The sequence below is a fragment of the Miniopterus schreibersii genome, assembly GCF_964146895.1.
Source record: "Miniopterus schreibersii genome assembly, chromosome: 6".
NCBI classification, from domain to species: Eukaryota; Metazoa; Chordata; class Mammalia; order Chiroptera; family Miniopteridae; genus Miniopterus; species Miniopterus schreibersii.
Genome location: NC_138107.1, coordinates 26,728,359 through 26,751,421, shown reverse-complemented (window position 1 = coordinate 26,751,421; position 23,063 = coordinate 26,728,359). Strand labels below are relative to the sequence as shown.

Here is a 23,063-nt window from a genome sequence, read left to right as displayed (position 1 = left end):
CTTTTAGATAATTGAACAAATTAAGGGTCGTGGTTCTCTGATTGTCAAAAACAAAATAATAAAATGCTAGAAAGCCCAGAGAGTTAAGCAGAGCTGGAGACTTGTTAAGTATGGATGGCCATGGCATGATTCGTTGCTTATAGGGGAAGTGGAGAAAGTGTATGAAATTAGAAGGAAAGAGTTCAAGAGAAATAAGATGATCCCTCTTGCTACGTAAAGACTTGACCTACTTCTGTCCAAGGCCAACTCCTCCATTTGTACCCTTCTCTCCTTCACCTTTCTTTCTTGCATTATCCATCTTTCTCTCTCTGCTGGATCATTCCCTAGAAAATAGAAGCAGCCTTTAGAGTATCCCTGATGCAATACAACATCCTTCCAGATTTTGTATTACTTTTATTCTGCTCCTCTTCATAGCCAAACATCTCAAAAGTTTGCTACACGTGGGGATTTCAGTTTTGTTACCTCCTATTTACTCTTCAATCCAGTCCAATCTGGCTTCCATTGTCTCACAACCAGCACAGCTTCTGTTGTTATCAGCTGTATCTAGGGAGTTTTGTTTTACAAAATGAAAATCATTTTAGAATGTAAAAGGGTGCTATAAATTATTACATCAGGACAACTGGTATAAACAGGTACTATTCATGCAGAGCAAGAGAATGGTTACCCTACATGACCTGCATGTTGAGAAAGTCAGTAGACACTTTTCTGTCTTCATTGTAATAAGCATTTCAGGGAAAGCACTCTATCTTTTTGAAATCATTTTCTCTTTCTGCTTTGAGACGAGTAAATTTTTGGTATTCCTCCTATTTTAATGATCAGTTTTTCTTTTCTTTTTTTTTTTAATCCTCACTTGAGGATATTTTTTGCATTGCTATTCAGAGAGAGTGGAAGGGGGGAGATAGAGAAACATCAGTGTGAGAGAGACACATCGATCGGTTGCCTCCCACACATGCCCCGACCAAGCCCAGCCTGCAACCGAGGTATGTGCCCTTGGCCAGAATTGAACCCAGGACCCTTCAGTCCTCGAACAGTCGCTCTAACCACTGAGAAAAACTGGCTAGGGCTTTTTTTCTGTTCTTAGATCTGATCTGTTCCACCTTAGAACTTTCTTCTGAATTCCAAACTTATATATTAAATCTCATATTTTCTAATATCTTCTGTTGAAAACCTCATTTGTATTCTAAACTTAGCATCTCCAAAATGAAATTCCAGGTCTATCCATACCAACCCACCTCATTTCTTTATAGCCTTCCCCTATATATATCTTCCCATTGTTTTTCCTGTCTCAGGAAATAACTGCCATCTACCAATGTACTGAGTGTCATTTTTGCCTCCTCTCATTGCTTTATTCTTTATCTCCAAGCACTACCAAAGACCTTTCCAAAATTTCACTTTTTTATTGAATTTATTGGGGTGACATTGGTTAATAAAATTATATAGATTTCAGGTGTACAATTTTATAATACATCATCTGTATATTATATTGTGTGGTCATCATCCCAAGTGAAGTGTCCTTCCATCATCATTTATTCCCCCTTTTTCCTGTTCTACCTGCCCCTATTCACCTTTCCCTCTGGTAATCACTAAACCGTTGTCTGTGTCTATGAGTTGGGTGTTTTTTTTTTTGCTCAAACACTTCACCTTTTTCACCTAGCCCCCCGACTTCCCTTCCCTCTGACTGCTGTCAGTCTGTTCTCTGTATCTGTAAGTCTGTTTCTGTTTTGTTTGTTCATGTATATTATTCTTTAGATTCCACATATAAGTGAAATCATATGGTATTTGTCTTTCTCTGACTGGATTATTTTACTTAGCATAAAAAGAATTCATCTTTTTTTTAAATTAAATTTATCAGGGTGACATTGGTTAATAAGATCATATAGGTTTCAAGTATACAATTCTATGATTCATCACCTATATATTGCATTTTGTGCCCACCACCCAAAGTCACATCTTCGGCTGTCGCTGTATATTTGATCCCTTTCCCCCTTACTACCCCCAACCCTTTCCCTCTGGTAACCACCATACTATTGTCTGCGTCTGCAAGTTTTTGTTTGTTTGTCTTGTTTGTTCATTTGTTGCTTTCATTTTTATATCCTACATAGGAGTGAAATCATATGTTTCTTAACTTTTTCTGTCCGACTTTTCTTAGAATGATATCCTCAAGATCCATCCATGCTGTTACAAATGGCAATATTTCATCTTTTTTATGGCTGAGTAGTATTCTATTGCATATATGCACCAAATGGTATAATCAGTTAGCAGGCGGTACTTACATAACAGAATTTCATCTTATATCTGCTCCTTTTTCTCTGTCTCCTCTGAAACTGCCCTGTCCAAATCTCCAACATTTTTTTATAGCAGTTCTCCATTGCCTGCTTCTAAACATTCTTCACACTTTGGCCAGAGTGAGTTAAAGTATACACATCAGCCCGGCCGGGCGTGGCTCAGTGTTTGAGCATCAACCTAGGATCCAGGTGTTTGGGGCTCGATTCCCGGTCAGGGCACATACCTGGGTTGCGGGCTCGATTCCCAGTAGGGGGCGTGCAGGAGGCAGCCCATCAATGGCTCTCTCTCATAATTGATGTTTCTCTCTCTCTCCCTCTCCCTTCCTCTCTCTGAAATCAGTAAAGATTTTTTTTTTTTAAAGTATACACATCAAATCACTTTTTTGAAGGGTTTTCAGTGGCTTACCTTTACTCTCCTTGCCACTGCTAATAAGGCCCTGCACAGTTGGGCTTCTGTGTTTTCCTCTACCTCAGCTAACTAACACTGGCCTGCCTCCCTTATCAATCCTCCATTCAGTTTGACATCCTATCACTCTTGGAACTCTCTATAAAGCTTTTCTACTTTATGGCCTTTAATTTTACTGTTCCTTCTAACCAGAATATTGTCTTCCCTTTTAGTCTTTTCTTTCTCCCCTGTCCTCATGTTGCTCCTCCCATGCTTCCTTCTGATTATTCAAGTTTCAAATTAAACGTCATCTCTTTGGTAAACTCTCCTAAACTGTCTAAAGCTTTTCCACCAAAGTATTATCTGTCATAACATTCATTTTTATTGTGTAGTTTTATGCATTGATTTTCTCTATTTCTAACTAGACTATAAGATTCAAGGGTTCAGGGACCTATCTTGTTCCCTGGTGACTACATCACTAGCACTTAGCACAGTAACTGGAACATAAGTAGTCAATTATTAAATCATTATTAAATAATGAGTAAAAGGGAGGGATTAAACTTTATTTCATATCTCAAAGGTTCCCAAGTGTTGAAGAGCAGAGAAGATTACAAAGGGAAAGAAGGAAATTGTAGTGTGGGCCATGTCTGTTGTCTTAGGAAAAAGTAGGGTTTATAGTGAAATAAAACAGAAGTAGTATGGAGCTGCCATAGGAATCAGAAGTCCTAGTTGGGTAGGGTCTCTTGGCTTTTCAATCACCTAGGCTCAGTCCCAATTTTTTTCTCTAGTTACATGACATTGTTTGAATATTTGCACTAATCTGGATGCAACCTGACACATTATAGGCATTTAATAAAGTATCAATAATTATATAATCAATATTTTGAATGAGTCCTATTTTTCCCTAAATATCCTAAAATATATCCTGTTTCTAACAGATGCTTATGAAGTTTACTAGATGTTCTTGTATTTCTGTGCATGTTTGATTTAGGATGTAAACTGCCAACAATATGAAAATAAAGTTGATTTAGCTGAGTTACCATTATGGTGCTTATTTTAAATAGATGAAGTCATTAACTTGTCTTAACTTTGAGTCAAACTTTATCTTGTAATATTTTACAGTTGAAGTGTATGTTAATTATTGAAGAACTCTCACTAAAATAGAAACTTAATTTTATTCAAATAGTTGAAAATTTTAGGATAGCATTTAAAAGGAATGCAGAATGGAAGGCCAAGTACTAAAATAAACGTTTTCTTCCATAAAATTATAGCACTTAAATTAATCAAAAGTGATTATGTTCATGTGAAGTCTGTTTGAAAAGTAACTTAAGTAACACAACCCAATCAGAACTATACAAAGTTTATCATTAGTAATCTCATTGGTGGCTCTAGAGAGCTTGATTTCTTAGCACAGCTATTAAAGAGCCAATTCAAGCCCTGGCGGTTTTGCTCAGTGGTTAGAGCATCAGCCCTCAGCCTGAAGGGTCCCAGTTCAATTCCAGCCAAGGGTATGTACCTGAGTTGCAGGCTTGATCCCTGGCCCTGGTTGGGGCTCATGCAGGAGGCAATCAGTCAATGTGCCTCTCTCACATCGATGTTTCTCTCTCTCTCTCCTACTCTCTCTCTCCCCCCTACTCTCTCTGAAATGCAATGGAAAAAATATCCTCAGGTGATAATTTAAAAAAAAAATATTTAAAAACAGCCAGTTCTGTTGGGATTATCGTGTCACCCCAAGAGGCATGACAGTCCTTATTATGGGAGGAAATACTACCTTCCACATTTCTGTCAGTACTTAAGACTAATTAGAAATGTGATATAGCATAAACTTATAGTTAAAATGTTTAGCTGTCTGAATTCGGAATGGGAATTGATTTTGCAACTAGGGAATTAAATTGCTTGATGTTCTAGATTTGATGGCTACAGGTTGATATGGAGAGCATATGACAACCTACTTGAAATGAAAGTGGTTATACAATTGGACCAGCTTCCTTTTCAATCAGCTTTTCTATCAATAATGATTAATTCATGTAGAGAAAATATTCTAAAATTAAAAGCTGAGCACTTCGAGAGTGGGAAATTTGTTTATTAATTTTTATATTCCCAAGGTCTAACAAATTGCTTTGCTTAAAAATTAATAAATGTTTATTAAATGATTGATTGATTAAATGAATAAAATATTTTCAAGTTAGGCATTTGATATTGTCAGAACCTAATCATTAAAAAAAAAGAATGGAAGAAAAGAAAGTACTTTATATGCCTATAGCTCTAGTAGCAAAGTATTACTTTTTAGAAAACAATTATAAAATGTCTAGTCTATCCAAATGTAAAATGAACTGTTTATTAGATATATTACTATTCTGGAGGTAATAGGTGCTCGCAGATCTGCTTGTAAGGTGACAGGAATACTAAACCAAGCAGTCACACAAGGTGAACATAGGTATTATGTTCATAATTATTAACCTCTTGCTCCTTCGTTGTAAGAACAACTAAGGACAAATTTATTAATAAGCTTTCATTGCATTAATGTGATGATAATCATCATGTGAGGATTAGCTTCTGATACAAATTTTTAAAAAAAATAAAAAACAAAGCAGGAATCAAAGACACCAATAAGAATATATTTTGCACTCAATCAGTTGAATCTTCACAGCAGAACATGCGTTATTTCCTTCCCTCCTGCTCTAGTTGATCAAGTACCCTGGGGTCATAGGGACAAAGTAGTTTGCTTCCTCAGCCGATGGAGAACAGCAGTATCACCCCTCTACCACTGCCCTTATTTCTTGCTACCAAACAAAGAATAGATGTTTATCCACCTACAGAGAGGGATAGGCCCCCACCCTATATTTGTCTAAATGCTATTGGAGTCCCTGTTCCCAAAACAGGAAAGTTGGTTTCAGGTAACTTGAAGTCTTTTCTTCAGAGGGCACCCTATTTAATCTCTTTATTTGGAAAAGTCTGTCTCTTATCTACTCCTGATGTTTTCAGTCTGAGCACTGTTGACATTTTGGGCAGGATATTCCTTTGTTGCAAGATGCTGTCCTATGCATCGTATCCCTGGCCTCTAACCCCTCCGCTTAATTGTTAAGACAAAAAATGTTTCCAGATGTTGTCAAATGCTCTTGGGGAACAGGGAAGGCAAAACACACACTTTCATAGAAAACCACTTATCTACACATACACACACGCCCACACACACTTTCTGAACTATTTCATAACTCTCATTAGCAGTTTCCAAATTACCATTACAAAGAATATTTTTTTCTATTTTTGGAGAAGGAAAGACAGAAAACAATTAACTTATGTATTTTGAATCTTTTTGAAGAGTAAACAGCACATTGATTAGGATTTAGAAAGTGGATGATCATTAAATGCCTCATGAATCAAAGGCAAAGTTTTACTTGTCAGCATGACATGACGAAAATAATTAACTTTAAAAAAAAAAATTCTAGATAAGGCAAAATAACACCTACATATTCCTGCCTGAGTCTTTAAAATGATTAAACTGATGAAAAATAACAATGTCTCCAATTATCCTTCCCCTCAACCATAGCCACTTATAGTAGCATAGAGAGAGGACTTGTGAAGAACTAGCTACGATGAGAGTTTTCAGCTGAGATAGAAACAGTAGAAAAAGGTTCAAATTGTAGTCACAGACTGTACTGTTCTGGGTGATCTTGAGTTTTTTCAGTTCAAGTGACACCCTTGGATCCCCACACTATTTCTCCAGTCATTTTTGAAACAGGAAAGCAGGTGGCCTTGAAATTGGACCACAATCCATGGATCATTCTTTACACCACTACATGCCTCACCTTCCCTCAGAGCCTGCATAATCAAACCACAAAATAAATCTAACTCGGGAGCAGAGGTGGGAAAATGCAAATTTTGTGAAACTTCCTTTTTCCCATAATAAAGAACCCTCTCCCAACCAGGTATCTTTTCCAAATGTAGCAGATAGAAATCTCAGCTAATAATATATATGCACAACATATAATTTTATTTTCTACAACTTCATTTCCATTTCCATTCTCCGTTCTGATGAGATAGCAGAAAATCAGTTCAAGTCGATGAAATATTCTCCCTCTGTCCCTGTGATTTTATCACAGTGACTAGGCACAGGGGGTGTAGGTGATCATGTACGTTCATGCAATTAGGTCAACAGCCTAGTGTGAGATACCGCTGTTTTACCTGGTTTTGATCATTGGATCATACAGAGGGTGGGATCTAGGACTTCTTTAGACTCAAAGGCAGGAAGAAACTCTCTTGTGCTTTTTGCCCTATGAAAAAGAGCATGGAGGTGGTTGTTAGAAAAATTAAAAGATTATGCTTTCTAAAACATTACCATGAGGCTTCTTAAGAAACACCACCTTAGTGTGTGCTCAGTTGTACTATGTACTCAATTGTGAAAAACTGGAATAGCGATTCTATAACTCAACAGAGATCTTTTTATAAATAGTATCTTATTGGGTAGCTAAAGTATGACATAATTTAAGGTGTGGCTCCTCTGGTTGAGACCAGGATCATTAGCATTGGGAGGGCAGGGGAGGGAGCTACTGTACTACTCTGTGGTTCCCTGTCTGCCCTGGAACTGCTATCCTAAATCATACTCTGGAATCCAAGGAGTCAGAGGAAAACATTTTGAAAAGCACTGTATATAATAAATGCTTTAATTGGAATAGTATCAGTAGGGAAATAATTATAAGAATATGCATTTTTGCTAGATTTAAAGACCAGAGTTGTTCTTATCTTCCTCAAATAATAGTTAAGATACAACTAAATCCTTTTAAAAAAGCATTTTTAATGAACTCCACTGTATTTTAATTGTGTGAAAATGTCATTAGTCAATGCAGTTTAATTCAACAAACAAAATTATCTCAGCAGCTTTGATAAGGCATGAGTAATTCCACCTTTCTTGGCATTAGAGAAGATTTCTGAAAACAACTAACTTAGAAGCAAATCTTAACACTGCCACTGATTTTAACACTGCCAGTATTTGTAACCATATAGCTCAAAACCTTATCTCCCTCATTTGTCAAATGTAAGAAATTATAGTACTCACTGCAGAGGTCATTGTGCATGTCTTAACACATGTTGCATGTGTCTTGCATGCAAAAAGTCCTTAACACATGTTTGCAATTATTTTTATTTATTGACTGCTTTAAAATATTAGGTACAGTTACAACTTTTAATAGTGATGGATCAAGTTCAAATAGTGATTTCCAGAAACGTGAAGCAGCAAGACTGTTCAGGCAACGCTATGTCATTATTATTGTGACCACATGCAACGTGATCTTGAAAAGCGTGCGTTCTTGGGTGAGACAGTCAGTTCTACTACTATCATCATTGCTGTGTGTGCAATGTGGGGCAAGTCCCATAACTTCTAAGCTTTTACTGGATGTACTGAGCACTAAAAAACCCGAAACAGATAAAACCATTTAGTAATCACTTAAAAATGTTAGATATTATTTTTATTATTATGTCATCATCAACATTAATATTTTCTCTTAATAACATTATCTTTCACTTAGTGGCAGCCATTGGAGCTGGATAAGATTTGGAAAGAGACCTATTCACTGGATGGGATTTATAAAACATTACTGAGATGTACCATTCATGGCTCAAAAAAGGTCAACATAAAGAAGCCAAAATAAAGTATACCTCATATTTCTTAGCACTGAGCAATGGTAGTTGATGAATATTAAATACTATGAGAAGCTTTGCTGAATGAATGAATGAATGAATGAATGAATGAAGTGATAGATGATAGATGTGTGAGTAAATGAATTAATGAATATAGCTCATGGAGAATTCATGCAGAAGTGCATCCACATGCACTAAAATATGAAATAATTTGAATGAGCTCAGAAGTTGAGTGGTTTACCACTGCTGTTGTTCACTTGGCATGAGTTTACTTGTCATAGATCAGAGTCCAGAGAATGAAGATTTGATAGCACCCGGAAGAGAATTACTTTAAGCATTAGAATTTTATATCTGAATTTAGGTCCTTATTGCTTTTGATTAGAAATGTAGAAAAAGAGATTTGACTTTGAAAGTACTTGCTACGGAATGATCATACAAGTAAAAACACAAATTCTAGGAACTGAGCCAGGCTCTGATTTCTTCTATCCCTGGAGTGTTTTATTTAAGGAAACCATTGATTTCTGCCACTACTCTGAAGAAACTCATGTGTGAAGGTGGCCAAAAAATCTGCCTCTAATTTAGTTTTCTAGGATCCTTTCCAAGGGGAGATCAACTTCTTTTGGATTAGCACAGGAGCGGCTTTGCTGAAAGTAGCCTTTAAGCTTTAAGCTCTTTTTTTTTTTTTTACTAACATGTTGAAAAAGAAAGAAAAAATTATCTGTGATAGTTTCTATGAATCCTAGAAACTTTAGCTTGCTTCATTTTAATATTTAGGAGAAAGAAAATACTACTATAACCAAATGAAGTTTTCCGAAGGAGCTGTCAACAGCTTACTATTTGCCTGAGGCTTCCTTGAGGGCATTTCCTTTTGAGATGCTAAAGTGCAATTAAGAACATCTAGCTTTATGCCATATTATTTGAAGAAAACTGCAAAATCACTAGTAATTTTTATTAATGGATAAACGTACTTTCAAAATGGGCCAATAAAGAAATCCTACACTTTGCAGCTTGAAATAAAGAAACATCTGAACTCCTCCCAGTAAACTGCAGCATTTCCCTTTAATGCCCGTGGACAGACATTGTATTCTCAGAATTGGCCTCATCCATAAAACATTGCAAAGCAGTGTGACATACGCAGAACGTGCCTGATGTTCTTGCCAAGGGTAATCCTGCATTAAGCAGGAGAGAGAGTAAACTGGGGTGATGTTTAGTCTTAATAAACATGCCTTTTGAATAAGAATCTTACTGTCTTTGGTAGCATCATGAAAAGTGGAATTGAAAATACAGGGAAGCAATGTGACTTAATGGAAATCGTGCTTTCGGTATTAGGAGACATAAGGCCTATGTTCTTGTTTGAAATAAATATACCTATAATTTTATTGACAAACATAGTATGGGTCCTCAATGTGCTCCAGCCAAGGGCGACCAGCAGATAGCGTGCATGTGACAATCATGTTGAGTCGTTATTGGCCATCAACACCCGAATGCTTCCAGGGTGGCACTTCTTACCATGCATACCCTATTCTTATCCAATTGCATTTATTGCAATTGATTTTTTTTACATCAAAGCAATCAGAAATTTAACTAGAAAATAAATAGGAAGAGAACTCTTCAACAGCTACTTTGTTTTCACAACTAATTACTTTAAAGTTTTTATAAGTTTCTGGTATATTTGCACTTCTTAAGAATAAATCCATAACTGTAATTATCATTGACTTCCCGTTATGATGGGTGGGGATATATCTGTCCATCCTGCAACTGCTCCCTAAAAAGTCAGTTGTGTGTTTTTTAAAAAGCAACATCAGAAAATAAAAACATTATTAGGAATGGCACATACTGATTTTTACATAGAAAAATAGTTCACTACAGTTCCTTTCCTCTCTTTTACACCCCCACAACCTTTCACCCCGTAAATAATTTCCCTGTTTCATATTTGCGTGATGTTCAACATGCCTGCACATTGTTTTTCTTTTATAAGCACTTCATCAGATCTACCATATAACTCTTAGTGATGAGACTTCTCTTTGCTATTTATTTTTCTTTGTTTGGTCAAATTGTATCTGGATTTCTCATTTCCTCTTTCTTATTTTAGCCCATTTTGCTGAAGTATCTTATATATTAACTTTTTGGAATCAAAGGATGCAGGGAAAGTAACAGTCTTTCCACATCTGTTTATCGCTTTATTCTACCCTCACACTTAATTTTATGCTTAGAATTTTATACGCAAAATGTGAATGATTTTCCCTCAGAATTCACTGATTTCTAGCATCCTGTTTTGCTGTTGAAAATCAAATGCCCTTCAGATATCTATCTCTGTGTATATGATATCTTTAAATTTCTCTCTTTTAGGGGCTTCTTTTTATTTGTTGTCTTCCACAATTACTCAAAGATGTACTTGCTGTTTTTCATTTGTCCTTCACTATGTTGGACACTTCATGGACTGCTCACTCTGCGGCAGGGTACTTGAGTACTGGATCCCTTAGTCTCATATTTAAAACTGATTTACGGGTCTATCTAAAGATATTTTGCCACAGAATGGTTCTTTAAATTATTCTTAGGAATTCCTCTCACTTCCCAGGTGACTCAATTTATATATAAGGGAGACTAAGACACATAGTTGTGACTTTCTGTGTTTTTTTCCTCTTACAGAGCAGTCACAATCATATTTATATAACTTTAGATCCTACAGGTTTTGAACTCTAAGGGATTATGTTTTAAACACCTAATACTGAAAAAACATTTCAATTAACTCACTATTTATTCTTTATTTGCCCTTCCATAAAACTTTACCTAATCTAAATGATTAGAACAGAAATCATACTCCAAAGATAATTTCTGATAAATTTCTACTATGTATTACTTTTTAAAAAAAATTATTTGGGTGGCCCGGCCAGATTGGCTCAGCGGTTGAGCACGGACCTATGATCTAGGAGATCGCGGTTCGATTCCTGGTCAGGGCACATGCTTGGGTTGTGGGCTAGATCCCCAGTGAGGCCTGGGCAGGAGGCACGCAATCAATGACTCTCTCATCATTGATGTTTCGATCTCTCTCTCTCTCCCTTCCTCTTTCTGAAATCAATAAAGACATATTTTTAAAAATATTATGTGGGGTGTGTGCATGTGTGTACACATACGTATATTAATGTTAATATGATATAGTTTTATTTGGGATAGTTTTTATCTAATTATTAAGAATAGCATACAGGCCTAGCTGGCATGACTCAGTGGTTGAGCATTGACCCATGAAGCAGGAGATCAGGGTTCGATTCCCAGTCAAAGCACATGTTGAGGTTGTGGGCTAGATCCCCAGTAGGGGGGCTTGCAGGAGGCAGCCAATCAGTGACTTGCTCTCATCGTTGATGTTTCTATCTCTCTCTCCCTCTCCCTTCCTTTCTCTGAAATTAATTTTAAAAAAAAAGCATATAAAATATATATCTTGAAAACAATGTACATTTGTATAGCATTGACTCTGGCTTAACATTTCAGATCAAAAACTAGAACCCATACTTCTCTTATTAGCAACAAATATATCAGGATGTTCCAGAATCTGCATTTTGCTATTTAAAATAGTGTTATCTTCTATGGTAATTGATGAAGCCTTTCTCTAAGAGTCAATTTCAGTTTAAAGAACATTTTTAAGAATGAATCAGAGTTTGTGAGTTTGGCTATATGCAACCAATAAAACTGAAAGCTAAAATTTCATGGTTCAAAACATCAATTTTCATTTCATATTTATAGCCCATCTTCAAGTTATCTGAAAGAATGGTCATAAGTGTGATTTCTGAGTCTGAAGTTGCTGCAGTTTGAACCCTATTAAGTATAGATGTCATAGTGATGATGGATTTAATACTACATTGGTTTTGCTTAAACAAGTCTTCCCAGGGCAGTTTTAGGCTGACTCCAAGTGCTTATGAAACCAATTTGTTTATGAAACTTTATTGTTCTCTGTGTGTATGTGTGCACATGTGCATGTTTCTGATAGAAGTGAATATTTATCAGCAGTTTTCAAAAACATTATCCTTTGATTTCCATGACTCTCCTGTAGCTCTCTATAACTACAGACTCTTCGGCACATGTTCACAGTGCAGAGGTTCACCATCACTACTTAACAACCACATGATGACCTGCCTTTTTATTTCCCCCTTTGGCATATCAGAGGAAGTCAAAGATAGTAACAGGGTTTTGGAATCAAGGATCAAGAAATCTCAGTTCTGAAGCTATTGGCAGTGACTTTGGACAAGCTCTTTGGTCTTGTCAAACTGTGAACCCTGATTTTTCTCAGATGTAAAATGGAGATAATAATAATGTTTATAGTAGATAAGATAATGCAATATAGAGCACTTGATGGATAAATGAGGAAAGAATAAGTGTCACTCAATATATGGTGATGGTAAATATCTGGATGAGCTAGATATCTGTGTTTCAGACTTCACTGAATAGTATATTTTTCATAGTTCATTGAACATTGTTTTCCTTAGTTTAGTGGTATTTAAATAGTGTTTGCTTTGCCTGTGTAGTTTTCTGATTATTGGTAATAATATCACTTCTATTGTAATATGTAGTCAATTATCATTTTCTTCCCCTATCAATGTTATCTTAGTGCATGCAATCTGGATTTGGTAAATATACCTCTTTTTTTCACAACTATGTATAATTTAATTCTAAATTTAGTCTACAAAACCAAAAATTATTTTGTATACATGATATATTGATATGATTATGGGGTTATCCATTTTATGACCCAAAGTGGAACACTAAGCTCAGACCAACCCGTATATTGACACTTCGAAACACAACTGCATGCAAAGCAAATATGGGATAAAGCAAAAGAATAATAGAGGGGAAAAAACACTTCATGAGAAAAAAGTGAGTTCCAAAGATTTTCTAGCCTGGAGTGAAAGAGAGAATCAGATTTATGGTTAAAGGCAGAATAAACCAAATGTTATGGACTGAATTGTGTCTCCACAAAATATGTTGAAGCCCTAATCCCCAGTACCTTAGGATGGGATTGTATCCGGAGAGTCTTTACATTGGTAAAGCTAAATGAGGTTATGGGGGGGCCCCTCACCCATTATGACTGATGTCCTTTAGAAGATGTAGAAACACCGGAAATGTGGGCAAATAGAGCAAGAGTCACGTGAGTTACGGGGGGAAAGCACCCAAAGCAAACCAAGGAAAGGGCCCACAGAGTGAGCCAAACATGCTGATGCCTTGACCTTGGATTCACAGCCTCCTGAACTGTGAGAAAAGGAATTATTGTTTAAGTCACCAAGTCCGTGGTATTTTGTTATGGAAGCCATAGCAGATGGAGACACCAAACAAAACCAAACAAAACTAGCAAAAACTAGCATTTGTAGAGCATCTAACTTAGTTCTACTTGTTCCAGCCTCCTATTGGACAATGAAGGGATGAGTAGATTAAGATACACATTTTTGACATTAACTTATTTACACATTTCATTTTGTCGATATGGAAAATGAGTATCAAAAATGTTAAGTAGCTTTGCCTATTTCTCTTATCCCACTTTCCCTACCAACATTCTCACACACTGAACATGATTGTACTCTAGCCACATCCCCCTCCACCCTCCCCTCCAGGCTTTCTTTCAATTCATTCCACTCTTACCCTCTACCCCAGGAGCTTTTGCATATGCTGTTCCCTTTGCCTAGCATACTTTTACATAATCCTGCTGGTCTATAGGTTTTTTATTATTTTTCAAATTCTATCTTAAATCCTACTTCCTTGTGAATGTGTTCTGTCACATCTCAGATCAAATCAGTCCCCAACCCCTTTAAGCATCTTGATGCTTGACATATGTCATCCTGTCTACAACAGAAGGGCACTAATGCTGCTCTGTCAATCTTGTCGCCCAGTGTGGACTGTCTTGCCTGCCACATTGTAGTACTGGAAATACCTGCTTGAGAAATAAAGTGTAATGTCTCCTAAACAATAAATGGCAAAGCTTATAACCAAAACTAATTTTTTCTGCCTCCAAAGTCCATGCTTTCCCTCTTTTTCTCTCAAAAGCAATTTTGGAAAGGACCAGGGAACAGAAGTAATTCAGACGTTTCTAACGTGAAATTCAGGGGAACAGACAAGCATATTTGTTGTCAGGTAGCCATGGTGCCTCGTCTTTTTACCCCAACCCCACCCCTAAAAGATGTGTGATACAGCAGAATAATCCCCAGTGACATATTCTAAGGCAAATAAGATTTACGAGTAGTTGTGGGAATGCAACTAGATTGAACTGAAAATGCCCACTTATATGAGCCATGTAGAACTTAATTTTATGACTAATCTGGACTAGGGATTTACTCTCCAAATTTTCATAATAAAATAGGCATGGCTCTTTGAAGGTGTAATGTGAGGTGTACACTTGCAGTGTAAGCCCTAACACTAACTCTCAATACCTCAGTAACCCAAAGGATGGATTTTTAGATTCAGGAATGAAAAGAGGTGAATCAAGTTGTCTGAGGATGATTTCATCACATCACACTGTAGTTTCTATGAGCTTTTCAATCCTCCCTGTCTCTGAATAAGCAGACTTCCTCTGTCACTTCCACTTCTGGTGTTTTCTTGAACTGTTTTGAGACAGTCCCAATACAACTCAAGTTTCTTTCAGGGATTGCCCATGATAGAAATTAAAGTGCCACTATATAAACCCTCTTTAAAAACTAAAAAATTATAGTTCAAAATTAATCTCCTGTTTTACTTTATGTTTTTAATAATTTAGAAAAATTAAATTTCAGATATATTTTATGAGTATTCAGAAACTATGAATATCATATTTTAAAATATTTTGTTTATATAATTTTGCCAAATAATATAAGTTGTAAATTTATGTTAAATTGTCTAATTTATAAGATTTCTTAGTGGTGTTTTTCTAAAGCAGGTGTTTCATCTCAAGGAAATATTACTAGAAGTGATTTAATTGCTCATAATGATAAATATAATAATTGCATATATTATTCTTGATTAATTTTAATCAATGATCTTAGTATTTAATAATTTAATGTCAATTAGTTCTGTACTGACTATTGTTTTACAGATTCTGAAGTATAATTTAATTAGAACCACCATAGTTAATGTGAAGATAGTAACCCCATCACTGATATTTAACATCAGTCACAAATATATTTAGAAACCCATTTATCCAGTGAAAAGATCTGAAATTTTGGCAAGGAACAGTCTTTTGGAAGAATCTTGACATGATACAGAATAACTTTTGCTCCACATAAGAACACAAAGGAAAAAAATGCCTATTCTCATGGTTTTTAAGAGTATGTACTCTGTAGGAAAAGATCAACTAGAATAATACTTAGTTTAGAATTAGCCAGAAAACAACTCAATTGCATGTTATTTTCAGTACTAAATTCAAAGCTTTTAGCTGCTTTTTGTTCAGCTTCCCATAATTGTTTGAAAATCTGAGTATGGTTCAGTGAATGCAAACAGTTATTTTGCCTGTAGAAAGCCCCATGGGCAAAAGGATAATGCTATCCTAACGTGGACACCAGGGACAGTCTGGTCACACTGGAGGTAGCATCTAAGCACCTGGAAGCTTGTGGGCTTCCTATCCATGATACGACTGCTGACTTAGAATCACACTTATTAAGGGTAGGAGCACAGTTGATGCTACAAACGAAAATGTGGAATTGGTTTTTTTAAGGTCAGTAGGCTAATGCCTAAGTTTTACTAAGAAATCAAAGGTGGACAAAAATAACTGTAAAATGAGGGGTTATTTTTTCACTGGAGAGATAAAACATGTCAATATCAAACAGTCAATGAGAAAACGTGATGAAATTTTGATATTTGCTTTTTGATTACTTAGGAGATTGGACTAATCCATGTGTCACTTCTACTCTTTGCTAATGCATGCTGTACAATTGATGTAGCTATGCAAATAATAAAACAGTAGTTCACCCACATCTCTATTCATAGTGTTCAGCATAGTTGTTTGATCTTTCTTGGGAGCTAACATGACTACCTAAACAGAATGGGTGATTGTGGCACACTAAACTTCTTCAGGCTCTAATTAGTGGAGAGTTGTTAATGATTACTATTATGTGAATATGGATAACGAATATGAACAATACTGCAAGCCTGGAGAAGAGCAATTAAAGGTAGTTCAAACACCAGGACTCCTCAGGAGAGTTCTCTATATATTTATAATTATGCAGAATAAATTTGTCTACTCATTTGACCTTTAAAGCACCCTGTGTGCTGATTTTAGAGAAAGCCTTAAAAAGCCTTGATGGAAAAATTTTACACTGCATGGTGTGCTAGGCAAACTGTATCATCAGCAAATGCTAAACAATAATGTTGGAAGACTGTTTTCCTACGTTCAGTCAATTCCTGTTAGATTCATTCGGGCACAATCAGAACAGCATGACCTCCACTCTAATGAGCCTAAGGAGAAAGATACGACTGCTGTTAAAAAGTGTGTCTCTTGAATAAAATAACAATCCCGCTAGATGAAATATTAGAATTGCATTTTCAGCAAAGAAAACCTGATAGCCTACATTGTTATAATGGGGGTGTACTTGCCTTTCATTTCCCTTCAGTTTATCTGCCAGCTCTCTGGAATATGTGTATGAGAAAAGATGATATGGCATCCTTGTATTCAATTACAGTGGGTAATTTATTTCAGAAACGATAATAACTTTGAAAACAAGAATATCCAATGCAGAAATTTAAGTATGAAAGAAAATTCTCATATTTATCCAAAGATGAAAGCCTGCAGAAGGAGCACATACTAATAGTGTTCTTGATTGTGAAGCAGTCTACTCTCTGTGACGATGAATAGAAATTATACTAAAATAAAAATCATAATAAATGTCAAGGAAAAGCTTCAAATGTGATGTCTATAAAAATTAATTTCCTTATATGGTATATGAACCTTTCCCCAATACTCACAGTTCTGTTCATTAATCCAGATCAAAAGTCATTTACAAGCCTGTGTCTTGGAGTTACAGTCAAAAGCCAATCACCTGATCCCTTGCAATTCATGCAGAAAACTTCCTTAAGGAATTAAATTCCATGTGGGCTGTTAACACTAATTAAGAAAGACATGTCCTGAGATTTTTAACAAAAACTATTTAACAAAAGCTCCAGTTAAAGAATCAATTTCCTTACTCAATTAACATTAATATCTTTCATTGACATGATGGTAAGATATGAAAGATCTTCCTGGACATTGGGTCAAACATCTCTGTACCTCAATACTTGAGTTACCAAAATCTGTTATCAGTCAGGGCTTTACCAGAGAAACATACGCAGCAGAAGATATGTTTTTTAAGATTTATTTTAAGGAATTAGCTTACGCACTTGTGGGGCGTGGCTGAATAAGTACAAAATTTGTAAAATGTTTCCATCAAGGCCTGCAGGCTGGAAACTTTGGGGCAGGAGCTGATGTCATAGGTGGGATTTCTTCTTCCCAGGGAAAACAGTTTTGCTCTTCAAACTTTTCAATTGACTGGGTGAGGTCCACCCACATTATGGAGATACGCCCTTTACTGATTGCAGAGGTAGATGTTAGCCATGTCTACAGAATGCCTTCGTGGAAACAGCTAGATCAGTGTTTGAATAATAGGGGACTAGAGTTTAGGTAAATTTTCACATAAAACTAACAGAAAATTTTCTTTTTAAAAAAAATAACACTTTATTAAATTTATTGTGGTGACAGTGATTAATATCAGCATATAGGTTTCAGGTGTGGGGGTATCTTTTTCCCTAGTTTTTTCACTATTTTCTATAAAACTATAATATACACCTGTTTCATATGTACTATACATATACAATGTAAGTATAGGGAAAGCTTATGTACTGCAAATCAACTTCTAGAAATTCTCCTAAGAAAATAAATTGATTTGTGTATTAGGATGTATGAAACAGGCATACATTATAGTTTTATAAAAAATAGTGAAAAAACTGTGGAAAAAGATTAGACATTTTAGGAAAAAAGTCAAAGTGCAAGACATATGAACTATTACTAAACATTCATTAAAATGGATAGTTGGCAATAACATTAACATACATAAATGTTTACATTATATTATTAAATTAACAAAGAAGACAAATTGTGAAAAGTTTATGTTACATTCTAAAATTTGGGAAAATTCTGTAATAAAATGAAAATTTTAGATTGTAATAAAGTAATAATTATGGTTCCTCCTGTGGTCCCTGTTCCTGGTGTGTTGCCAGAGAATCAAACTTCTCTGCTAGTGAGGTGGAGGTTCTTGGGGTATCGCTGAAATAAGAATTCTCCAGAAGCCCCCATGGAGGATGAGATGTGGAAAAGAGCTTTATTGGTGTGAAGTTACATTCCTTGGGTGCCAAAGTCCCCTGCCCCTTAAGCAGTCCTGGAAAAGGTGCAGCCGGGGTTCCAGCAGAGCCAGAAGCAAGGCCAGTGTCCAGAGCTTCCGTTCCGTGTTGTAGCCCAGTGTGGTTCAGCACTCAGGCCAGGTTTAGTCCCTTAGGCCACTGTGGGAGTCCCACGTCGCCCCGAGCCATGCGGCCGCAGGGGATCGCAGCCCCTGCAACAGGAGTCCCAAGGGGTCCCAGCCTCTGTGTGTGTGTGTGTGTGTGTGTGTGTGTGTGAGAGAGAGAGAGAGAGAGAGAGAGAGAGAGAGAAAAGGGGAGGGGGAGGGGGAGGGGGCGGGAAGGGAGCCTGTTCCTTTGTTTAAAGGTTTAAATATTCAGGTTTCACCTGCGTGCAGTAGCCATGCCCATTCTGCCCACTGACTCGCTTCTAGGCGTGACAGGCAAGCATCTTCCCACATCACTCAGACCTTACTGGGCACGCGTCTAATGTGGTCTCTTCCCCCATCAATAAGCGGGGAACAGACTCGGAGAGTGTTAAATGCAGCTTTTTGGCAAAGCTGTATAAATGGCATGCCTGTATTATTTTGCCTTCCCTTGCCTCCTTTCCTGTGATTACAAAGGCATCATAAAGGTACAGTAGTAACTTAGCAAAGGGCTGTCCTCATGCTGTTGACACATGTACAGAATGTAACATGTCCCACATGCTCAGAGAAGAGAACCTGAAAGATCTGGTACCGAACTGAACTCTTGTTATCAACTATAGGCTGAAAAAGCCTTTAAAACTCCACTTCATTCATTTCCCTTTCAGTTTTCACCCTCACTCAAAATCTCACATCTACACTATCTATTAGTCTTCCCTCTTTCATCATAATCATCTTTATCATTAAAGGATTAATTGTGGACTATGTCTAACTTTAAGTTATTTATATTGTATAGTAGTCCCTGCTACACTCATACAATTGTGTATTAAATTAATAAATACTGTATTTTGCATCACTCCTTAGTATTCTCTAAATAAGTAATTCCACAAGATAGAGGCCACAATTGAATATGAACTAAGTGCAGATGGTTAAATGAAGAAAAAAGGTAGAAAGTGTTCTTCCCATTGGAATAAAATATTCTAATATGTAATATTAATATGATAGACATATGTATGTCTATGTTAGACATGTATGCAGTGTGTGTGCATATGTGTATGTGTATATGTACATATATGTATAGCCCTTTAAGCTTTAGAATATGAATAACTTTTATTCTTGACAAAAACACCACCAACAATTTTGGAATAAAAAATAGATTTTAAGTGATAAACATGTCAAAATATTTGAAGAAGAATTGTAAGAGAGTATACTTGACATACCAAATATCAAATAAATTATGCCACTTCAATAATTAAAGCAATATAATTGATTTCAAATATTACAGTGAAAGTGTATAACAATCTGTTATATACATAGTCTTATTGTGAGGTATGGATGACCTTCAAATCTGTCTATAAACATAAATATTAGTAAATATTTTTGGATGGGAAGAATTTTAATGCAGAGAATATATTGAAAATAGATCTTAAATGAACATAGATGTAAAACTGAACAAAATCTTAGGGACTCTGGCAATGCTTATTGGGACCAAATTTCTAGAGTGTAACTCAGCAATTTGATGATAATCTTTAAAATTGCCTTTAATTTGATTTAATAATTTACTTCTTGGAATACTTCCTAAGGACATAAGTAAGGGTGAGATGGCTTTTCAAGAATTAATTATCACATAACTATCTATTATTTCAAAATCTTATAAACTAAATATCCAACAATAGGTTTGCTTAAATTATTATATAATCATATAAGAAAATTATGCAGAGCAAAAAATTTTAATACAGATGTATAGTTATTGACCTATATTTTATTGTAAAAACCAATTGACAAAGATTCAAGGTATATATGGATAAATAGATAGATGATAGATAGAGAGAGACCACATCTTCTTTAGCCATTCATCTATTATGAACACTTTGGTTATTTCTATACTTTAGCTATCGTAAGTAAATAATGATGAAATGAAATGAATGTAGGGGCACATATATCTTTTTAAAGTGTTTTCATAGTCTTTGAAAAAATACCTAGAAGCAGAATTGCTGGAACATAAGATAGATCTAGTCTTAATTATTTTTTACATCATCATTTATTCGCTCTATACCCCCTTCCACCACCACCACCACCCTGCAATCATCACACTGTTATCCATGTCCATGAGATCTATTCTTAAATTTTTAAGGAATTTCCATGCTGTTTTCCATAGTGGCTGTACCAATTTACAATCTCACTGACAATATGAAAGGGTTCCCTTTTCTCTGTGTTCTCTCCAGCACTTGTTATTTCTTGTCTTTTGGATAATAAACATTCTAATAGGTGTGAGGTTATATCTCATTATTGTTTTAATTCACATTTTTCTAATAATTAGAAAAATTTTGGCCATCAATATGTCTTCCTTGGAAAAATGTCTATTCAGATCCTATGTCCATTTTTTAATCAGATTTTTTGTTGTTGAGTTGTATGAGTTTTTTTATATATTTTAGATATTAACCCCTTAGCAGAAGTTCATTTGCAAATGTCTTCTCCCATTCAGTTGGTTGCCTTTTTGTTTTTTTGATGGTTTCCTTTGCTGTGCAGAAGCTTTTTGTTTTGGTGTAGTCCCATTTTATTTCTGCTTTTGTTTCCCTTACCTTTGGACTCAAATTAACAAGATACCACTAAGACGGATGTCCAGAAATTTTTTGCTTATGTTTTCTTCTGTGTGTTTTATTGTTGCAGGTCTTACATTCAAGTCTAATTCATTTTGAGTTAATTTGGGTGTATGGTATGAGACAGTGGTTTAGTTTCTTCATTGACCCAATAGCTGTTCAGTAGCATGTTGTTTAATCCCAACGTATTTGTGATTTTTCCAGCTTTCTTCTTGTTGATTCTAGTTTCATGCCATTGCAGTCAGAAATGATAAACAAAGTAAGAGGATTAATTCTACATATACAATCATGTTTTTAATAGCAATATTTATAATAGCACCAAAATGTACACCAAATCTAGAATAAATAATTTATGAAATATCAATATAATGATGTACCATGAAAATGAACAAACTACTCTTAAATTCAATAACAAAGATAAATACTGAAAACATAATGTTGAATTAAGATGGAGGGGGTATAAAAATGTATTTGTTTTGCCAATATTTCTAAGGATTCTTGAGAGTAATATTCTGCCATTTGACCTAGGTAGTGGTTGAGTTCACAGTATGGTATTTCATAGAGCTTTATTCTTTACCTTCTTCAGCATGCATGTTATAATTAAATTAAAGGTTTATATGAATATTGGGAAGACAGAATATCACATGTCCATGATATAGAATGCCATTGATAGGTGAAGGTTATAGTACGTGTACTATCATCTCTGAAAGGATTATAATAAAATTATTTGCTTGGTAGTGAAATAGATACATTGATTAGGTAAGAATCTATCAACTTTTTTCTGTAAAGAGTTAGTAAATATTTGGGGCTCCTTGGGCCTTAGAGTTTTTGTTGCAACTATTGAACTGTGCTATGAAAGCCACAGACTATGTGTAAAGAAATGTGTGGCTCCGTTCCTGTTAAACTTTACTTACAACGTGGGGGAAGGCAACATTTGGCCTTTATGCCAAAGTTTTCAGTCTCTGGATTGGATGATTAAACATGGCTAGAGTAAGTGAGACATGCATAGCTACATGTTAAAGTATTGTCGAAGTATTTTTTATCTCATCTTTCTGAAATATGGGCACATGAAAATTATTACTAGGAGTTGCCTAATTAAGTTATATTTGCTTTATTAATTTTTAAAAATTTTACATGCTTTGCATCTTGATATGATTTATATTACTACAACTAATTACTCATTTCAATATTACAGTTTTTCAACACTGAAGTTATATTATACACTAGATTCAGAATTCCTTCCCTTACCCTTGGAAGATATGTTCCAAGATCCCCAGTGGATGCCTGAAACTATAGACTGTACCAAACTATATGTATACTATGTCTTCTCTTATACATACATACATACCAATGATAAGTCTTAGTTTATAAATTAGGCATAGTAAGAGATGAACAAGAACGAATAATAAAAATAAAACAAATATAACAATATACTATAATAAAAGTTATGTGAGTATGGCCTCTCTCTCAAAATATCTTGTATTCTATTCATCCTGCTTGTAATGATGTGAGATAATGCAATGCCTATGTAATGAAATAAAGTGAAGTGCGTGGCGTAGTCATTGTGGCTTAGCCTTAGGCTACTATATGGGCTCCTTGAACACAAGTACGGCTGTACCGGGACATTAGGCCTGATAAGCAAGATTGCTACTCACTAATGGGCAAATAGCAGATGTAGCTTGAATACACTGGACAA

General features: G+C 35.5%; 1 protein-coding gene across 1 annotated transcript in view; it reads left to right on the top strand.

Annotated features, from left to right (window-relative positions):
- EYS (eyes shut homolog) overlaps positions 1 to 23,063 on the top strand; it is a gene marked incomplete at both ends in the record, with an annotated part of 1,105,706 nt that overhangs the window by 674,541 nt on the left and 408,102 nt on the right.